The sequence below is a fragment of the Petaurus breviceps genome, unplaced genomic scaffold (genome assembly GCF_028583685.1).
Source record: "Petaurus breviceps papuanus isolate PSGF00001 unplaced genomic scaffold, PetGlider_PUasm1.0 79, whole genome shotgun sequence".
Lineage (NCBI taxonomy): Eukaryota > Metazoa > Chordata > Mammalia > Diprotodontia > Petauridae > Petaurus > Petaurus breviceps.
The window spans coordinates 23,021,409-23,030,355 of NW_027186523.1; positions in this window are offsets into that span (position 1 = coordinate 23,021,409).

Here is an 8,947-nt window from a genome sequence, read left to right on the forward strand (position 1 = left end):
CTTTCTTTCTTTCTTTCTTTCTTTCTTTCTTTCTTTCTTTCTTTCTTCCTTTCTTCCTTCCTTCCTTCCTGTCTTCCTTCCTTCTTTCCTTCCTTTCTTTCGAACCCCTAGTATAGTGGAAAGAAGCCTGGGCAAGTAGTTGAGAGACCTGAATTCTAATTCCAGTTCTTAACACTAATTAGCTATATAGACTTAGTTATTACCTAAGTTCCCCTGGACCTCAGTTTCTTTACCTGTAAGAGATGAAATTAGACTAGAGTCTCTAAATTGCTTCCATTTCTAAACCCTGTGACTTAGTCATTGAATTTAAATGGCCTTGTCAGGCCTTGCAGGCCTTCAACAGACAGAAGAAACAGGTACGTGTGTGTATGTATGTATATGCATATACACACATCTATAAACATAGATACACACATATAATTATTGGAGTAGGAAGCTACCAGTTGTCAGAGAATGGTTTGGATTGAACCCTTCCCTTCACTTCCCAGGTTCCCTTCTTCCCCTTTCCCCCCAACATATGGGGTTCCTTTTCCCCCAAGTAGCTGGTATGTCTGTCCTAGGCTTCACCTAAGTACTTGCCTAGAGATTATTTTTTGGTATTTGCATCAGGTACAAATGAACCTAATCCTAGTACTGAAAACACAGTAAGTAGGATACAGACTGCAGTTGTCAGGTGGAAAGTGAACCCATTGACCAGACCAAAGGATAGGGACGTGATAGCTGTCATTCCCTGTTTCTGATCCAGTCATTCCAGTAGCAGAGAAGCCAGCAAAAGTGAGCAGCAAAGGACAATTTAGCTTCAGTGAGAAATAATATGAAGAGCTCACCATTTATATTGTGCTTACTGGTGCCAAGTGCTTTACAACTATTATCTTAGTTGATCCTCAGGACAACCCTGGGAAGTAGGTGCTACTGTTATCCCCATTTTACAGATGAGGAAACTGAGACAAATAGTTGTTGAGTGATTTTCCCAGCATCACACAGCTAGTAAGTGTCTGAGATTGAATTTGAACTCAGGTCCTCCTGACTCCAGGCCTAGTGTTCTGTCTACTCTTGCCACCTCACTGCCTCCAGAACCTAGAGAACAATTTCTACAAAGACAACCATGTGAAAGTTAAAAAAACAAACAAGTTTTAAAAAAAAGTTGTTACAAATAATTCTGATTAATGTAGCGACCAACATTTCTTCAGAAAACCTATGATGAATCGATGAATCACGTTATTCTGATAGACAATAATGGCAATAAGGGCCAGAGACACATTTATTGGCGAGGCTTACATTTGCATTCATTTTACCTAGTTTGCTTATTTATTATAAAGATGTAACCAGATCACTAGCATTTGTACAGTACTTTTTAAGTCTTGTGAGCATATTTTCACATTTGAACCTTAAAACAACTATGTGAAGTAGATGTTACTATTATCCCCATATTAACAGAAGAAGGAAGCTTAGGCTGAGAGATTTTCAGTAACTTGCCCAGAATAACATAGTGACTAAGCATTTGAGGAGGGACTCACACTCAAGTCTTTGTGACTCACAATCCAACTATGCCACCTACCTGCCCCTGCCCATAGCCAGATACTGTCCTTTGTCTTGAAGCAGGAGTGAGAAAGCCTTATCTCACAGCTATCCCTCTTACCAAGGATCCTTCCTGTCCCCTTTCAGACTGCCTTCCTCCTCTGAACTTCTTTACCACCCGTCACTTACCTTATATTACCTTGCTATAATAATTATAGTAAAAATAGCAGTGATGGACATTTATATAATATTTTATGTTTTGCAAAGCACTTTTTGAAAATGCTGTTCATTTGATCCCTACAACAGCTCTGTGAGGGTGTGTCCCTTTCATGTAAGATTTTCACGTGAACATGTCTCTCCAATAAAGCTAAAAAGTCCAAATGAAATGTCAAAACAAGGACGATATCAAAAACAACTTTAGGAACTAACAAATTAGAGAGAGACAGACAGACAGACAGAAACAGAGACAGAGAGATAGAAAGATTTTGAGCTCAAATGCATGAATAACATCTTCCATTTTCTTGCTCTCCCCTCTCCCCTAAAGGCATCATAGATCTATTGACTTTATAGCTCAAATAGTCCAATGCCCTCATTTCAAAGGTGAAGAAACTGAGGTCCAGAAAGGTTAAACGTCTTGCTCATGGTCACACAAGTAGTGACAGAACTAGAATTTAAATTCAGGTCTCATAATTTCCACTTAACTTTGATCAGTCTCAGTTTCTTCATCTCTAAAGTGAGGACAATAACACCTACCTTCCAGATTGTTGTGAGGATAAAATGAAATATTTACAAAGTGCTTTGCAAACCTTAAAACAATATGCAAATGCTAGTTGTTATTATTATAATTAGTCCTTAAAAAACTAGCATGCTATAGTGGAAAGGGTAATTAATTTGCAGAGAGATGAATTATAGGTCTATTATTTATTGTTGTTTTATTTACTCAGGGCAAACTATTTCATCTCATTGGGCCTCAGTTTCCTCATCTGTAAAACGAGTGGTTAGATAATCTGTAAAATGTGTGGGCTTAGGTAATCACTAAAGTATTCCTTCTGATTCTAAATATGATCCTCACCATCCTAAGTTTCTTATTTTTTTTCTAAGGGAAAATAGTTCGGTACATACCAAAATTCAGCAACTCTATCCCCCTCCCCCCGCCCCCCAATATTATTTCAATATATTTTAAAATATCATTTTAAACTTCATGATGATCTCAAAGTCAGTCCTTTGGATGGTCATAAATCAAGTGATCTTTAGAAGCTAACAATGATTTGCGATATTTGTTATTTTTTTAACTATGCACATTCAGTTCTCAGAACTTTTTATTCATTCCTCAAAAGGACCCTGCCTTCACTTATAGTACACTGCCACCAGGTGGTGGTAGGACATTTTTTGCAGGTTCCAAACAACAAGAACACTGGTTCACATTTATAATAACACTTTAATCAATGCAACAATGTAAGGCACTGTGCTAACATCTGGGGATATAAAAATTAAAAAGATTGTCACTTTCCTCAAGAGAATTCCCTTTTACTAAATAAGCATTTACATTCTTTATGGTTAACAAAGTGAATACTAGCTATGATGCAGATTAAACTGCTGATTCTATAGATATCAACATGTTTTCCAACCCTTTCTTCTGTTAAAAAAAAAAAAGTGAAAATAGGATTTTCAAAAAACAGCCATACATATCATTAAACAGTACCAACCTTTTCAATATAATCAAAATGCACCAAAGCTTTCATTCCATCTCTAGGAACCCAGCATCACCTCTATGCTAGAAGATACTAGATTAGGCTTTTTGTGGAGTAGTAGAGTATACTGAATATGATTTAATTATTATTATTTTTAAAGCAATTGGGGTTAAGTAACTTGCTCAAGTTTACACGGCCAGTTATTTCTGGGTGTATGCTAAGTGTCTGAGCCCGGATTCTATTCCCAGGTTATCCCAACACTGGTGCCAGTGCTCTTACTTGCTGTGCTACCTGGCTGCCCCTAATTATTTTTTTTATGAAAAATTGAATCAATAAGCATTAAACAGGTGACAGTGCTAGGTAACCTACAAACATAAAGATGGCATGGTCCTTTTACTGCTGAAACTCAGTCTACCTTGTGGAGGGGTTGAAGATCATCTTTTATGAATACTCATCATTGTGACAATTTGTCCTAGTGGCTGGAGTACTAGAGCTGGAATCTAGAAAACTGGGTTTGATTCCTGCTTCTGATCCATCTCTAGATGTGCAAATGTGGGCAAGTCTTTTACTTTCCCTGTGCCACATTTACATCATCTGTAAAATGGACATAATTCCTTTAATACTTAACGGAGTTATTATGGGGTTCATGAGATACTGTGTACAAAGTATTTCACAAATTTTAAAGCAGCATATAAATATTGCTTCTTTTTAGGATGCAGTGGAATATAGAGTCTTCTTTGCCATTACACTAAATCATCCCAGACCCCTGTGATTTTTCATAGAATGGTACAGATCTCTTACACTGGAGAGATGCCAGGGGATCCATAACTTGTTTGGAGGGGGGAAATACATCTTTATTTATATTAGCCTCTAACTGAAATATAGCATTTCCTTCAATTATTCAAAAACCTCATTCTGAGAAGTCATGCAATGTCATAGGAGTACATGATACACAATAAGATTAAGAAATCTTGACCAACCTTCTTCATTTCACAGATGAGGAAATGAAGATCCTTTTCAGTTTGTGCCTTTCCTTTGTAATTTTTTCCTTCTCCTGTCATAAGCTACTCCTTCCCACTAATGTCAGCATACTAGCCTGAAGCACCCACTCTCCCCTTTTCTAATTCACTGCTTCTAGATTATTATGAATATTGAGACCAGAGAATAAAGCTTTCTAATCATTGTATGTAAAATAAATAAATAATCCCTGGGCAAGGGCTCCTATCATAGCAGAAGCAGTATGCTGGAATAAAGCAAACACTAAACTTGGAATCAAAAGATTGCAAAATTCAGTTCCTTTTTTTTATTGTTAACTCACTATGGAGGGAGGGACAAGCCTGTTAATTTGTCTGTCTCATTTTCCTAATCTGAAAATAAGAATGTTTTTATTGAAATTTTGATGAATTTAAAAAATACATTTTATTATTATTTATCACAATCCTCAAAGTATTGAGAACAAAGTCTTGTAATATAAATATGAGCCATTATTATATAATTAAACTGGCATTCAAGGTCCTCCATGAAAGTTTCCAATCAAGTTTTCCAGCATAAATATTGCCTCGTGTTTCCCTTCAAGGACCTTGCAGTGCAGGACAGCCAAAAGGAATTATTTCCCCTTCCTTGGATATATCTAGTACTTTCTGCCTTTGTCTCTTGGCACTAGTCATTCTAAAAGTGTTATAGCTTTTCCCTGTCTCCCACTGTTCAATTCCAACCTGTCCTTTGAGGCCCAATTCAAAGAACAAAGACACTTTTTTTCCAATAGCCTTTTTTGATCTCCAACCAGAAATAATCTATGCCAATACAGTGTAATCTCCTTGAAGGCAGAGACTTTCCTATACTTGACATCTAGCAAAGTGCCCAGTACAGTGTAGATGCTTAATAAATGCCTATTGAATAAAATAGAGTTGAACATAGTCTTTCTTTACATAATCACTAACAAATATACAAAGATCAAGAAATAAGCTTGTGGAAGCAATTCTAAACTCCTCTTGCATATGTGTATATATCTTGTTCTTTAAAGAATGTTTTAATTTTTCTCAGTTATATGTAAAAACAATTTTTAACATTAATTTCTCATCATTTTTGAGTTCCAAATTCCATCTTTCCCTCCTTGAGGAAACAAGCACTTTGATATGGATTGTATATGTTCAGTCATGCAAAACATTGTATAGATCTTGTAAATACACACACACACATACAAACAGCTGTTGTGTAGAGAAGAGAAAGCTGGTCTTGGACTTAGAAACACCTGGTTCAATTACAGCCTCTGATACATGCAAACTGTGCGACCCTGGTCAAGTCACCTAATGTCTCAATACCTGGGGAAATGTTCTAAGACAAGAAGTTGCAAGGAAAGTGTAGATCTGCATTGGTGAAGGGTGTTCCCTCACTTGCAAGTTCTTTGTTGGAATTAAATCATAGGCTTAATAAAATTATCATGCATCAGAGGATGTAAATTGCTTTATATACATCATATTATCTGAGCCTCACAATACCCTTGCGAGGTAGATATTACAGGTTCTCTGAAGTTCTTGACTATTTTCCAATTAGACAACCATGTCAGATAACTGAATTCCAAATGACAAGTTATCATAGCAGTTTCTACATATTTTGGTAAGGCAGACATTTTATACATGATATCAATTTTGCCTTTTAAAATCTCTCCCTTATTTATCTGTTACTATTTTCCTTGCCTTCTCTATATAAGACTTGAAGTCGACTTTCTGGTACTTATCATATATTATCTCTAGACTATTCTCCACCCTCTTCCCCTTTCCTATTTTAAACCATTTCTCCTCTTCTTGGGTTGCAGTGGAGAGAGAACAGTGGTTTGGAATCAGAAAATCTAGGTTCAAATTCTTACCCTAATGTAAGCAGTCACAAAACTTACATGAGACTCAGTTTTCTCATCTGCAGTATTAGGCAAATGTACTAGATGACGACTAACAAGCTCCCAGTTCTTAATCTATGATCCAATGTGCTAATAATCACATTTCTCATACTATTGCCTTTGTACCCCTGGTGTTTCCCTCAGAATGAATAGGGTTTCATAAGAAAATTTTGGTGCTAGTGACATTTCCCCTCTAATATATTAAACAAAAACATATATTTTTCAAAAATGCTTATGTGGGGCTTCTTGGTATGAAAATAATTTCCTTTATTTTGCACCAAAATATTTTCATCCCACCTTTATCCTTGGGGCATTTTATTCCCCCACTTTTTCCAAACCAGAATTTACAACCTTCATCATTTTATTTCAATTCCAAAAAATTTCTATTGCCAAGTTAGCTTAGGGAGTGCTGCTCTACATTAAAAGCCACAAATGTCTCACAACTATACATGCATATATATGATATATGTGTATATATACATATATTGTGTATATATGTACTCATTTAGAAATATGCAGCACAATTTCTAAATGACAGTCATAAAACACTTATGTGGATTCAAATATGAGTCTTATATAAAAACAGATGGAAATAATCTTCAGCTAAAGTTCAGTGCTCAGCTAAAATCAATGAGGCCGTGATTGTAGAGTTGCAAGGGACCTTCCTGGTCTAACCCCTTTATTTTATAGATAAGGAATCTGAAGCACAGAGTTTAAAGCTCCATGACTAAGGTCATGAAAATAGTAGCAGAGGTGATATTTGAACTCCGGTTTTCCAATTCCAAATGCAATTCTTTGTCCGCTGTACCATTCTACTGCTCAGATTATATGAGTTGTGTTGTATTTTTCATACCACTTTCTTAAGGCCTCTCTTTTGCCATAACCCCTTCTACCTATATTACAACTTACTCATGAGCATTTTGTGGTTCTCCTTTAGATATACCCTTTTGGGTCAGGGACTATATTGTATAGCCAGCACAGTGTCTTTCATATACTACTTTTTAGTTAATGATGCTTGATGAATTTAATTTTGCATTTATTAAAAGTCTCCAGAATTTAATCATGGTACTGAATACACTTGTTTTAAAATTTAAATTGTTTTTTTTTACTAATTATGACCAATTTGTTTCCAAATTAGTTTAAATAATTTCTGTATTTATAACTTTTATATATCAATGAAAAAATTAACTAGGTGATTGGAATCATACCAAAAAGTTTTAAAACTGGGAAATAACTTCACGGTAACTAAGTTTGAAATTGATATTACAAGACAAAAGACAATTTTAAAAGTGAATTCCTAAAGCATCATTTTGCCAGAACACCTTGATATAAAGCAAAGATGTCACACAAGCATATTTTAAAAATTAATATTTATATTTTAAAACATTTGCTATTCAACTTCTAAAAACAAATTTTAAGAAAATAATATGAAACAGATACTCGGTGAATGGGGAAAAGTACCATTGCCAAGACATATTTAGGAGCAATCAAGTTTTAAAAAATTGAACACAAGTTTGTGGCTTTTTGCTGGGGGTTTGGGGAGCAGGGGTGCCAGAGAGACAGACCAGTGCTACTCTGTCTGAATTCAAAACAGAGAATAGGCGGGTATGTTTTTTGTCCTTGCAGAAATAAAAGAGCAAAAATTTTCTCACTAGTCCTTTACTAAGCAAAAATTATTAAATAAATAAAGCTTGTTTTATGTCATCTTAATCCATCTATATTGGTCCCACCCTTTCACCTCTTGGTATTACATCTGGACCTCCATTTGTTGAACATCACCCCCATACTCTAGTCTTTCCAGTCCTCTCTCCCCCACATTAAATGTACTTTTTTGTGTGTTCCATTCCTTTGAGGCCTTTTCCTCTTTTAGGTGATAATTAAATAACTTGATAAACAAATATGTGTTAATTGCCTTTGCTACTCTTTGTGGTAAAAGCAATATCCTTACCCTTTCTTTGCTCCTTTTCCCCTCTGAAAGTTAGGCAAGTTTTTATTTAAAAGGTATTGAGACATTCCTCAAGACTTGGTTGCTTCAGGGCCCTGAAGGTTCAGACTGTTGACATCACTTTCTCATTGTCTGAGAACAAAAGTGGCACAAGAAATTCCAAGACCTGCTCTGGTGCTTGGCAGGTGGAAAATTAAAGGACAGCCAAGGCAAGGAAACTTCAGTCAACTGAATCAACTTGAGATATTGCCAATGTCTTTCTTTGCTGAATGTTTTTCTCCTGCTATGGCTAAGTTTTCTTAACTGTTGAATGACCTAGAAGGGACTCATTTTGTTCCAATAGTGAACCTAAGCTACTAAGGGACTGACCTGAGTCAGGCCTTGTCCAGAATATCTTCCCATGGAACAAGTACTTGTTGATAAGGAAGATATCTGTGGATTTGGAGCCTTAACCTGTTAAATGACTACGGGTAAAAATTGCAAATGCCAAGGTATTTGGCAGGAAACGTTTGGGGGCAAATGGCATCCTTTGGAGAACTTGTAGCATCCTTGAATTACAGTAACTTGGTAGCTTCCCATTTGGCTATTTTTAGTGCCTTTTTTGATGCTAAGAATTCAGAAGGAAAGAATTAGGCAATTTAAAAATAAGCATAAAATTGTAAGGCAGGGAATCCTTTCCTATTCTGCATCTACTGACCATGAAGTTATACATTTTTGGAACTCGATAAGGAATTAAAAAATTTTCCTCTCTCAGTTCAAATCAGCTTTGTACCTAGTCAAGTATCAGTTTATCTCAATAGGTCAACGATTACTTTGTTGCCAGTGCCAGAGAGAATTTTCAGTAGGCACAATAAAGTTTTAATGAGCTGGTCTAGTTTTGCCTTCTTATTAAAACTTTAA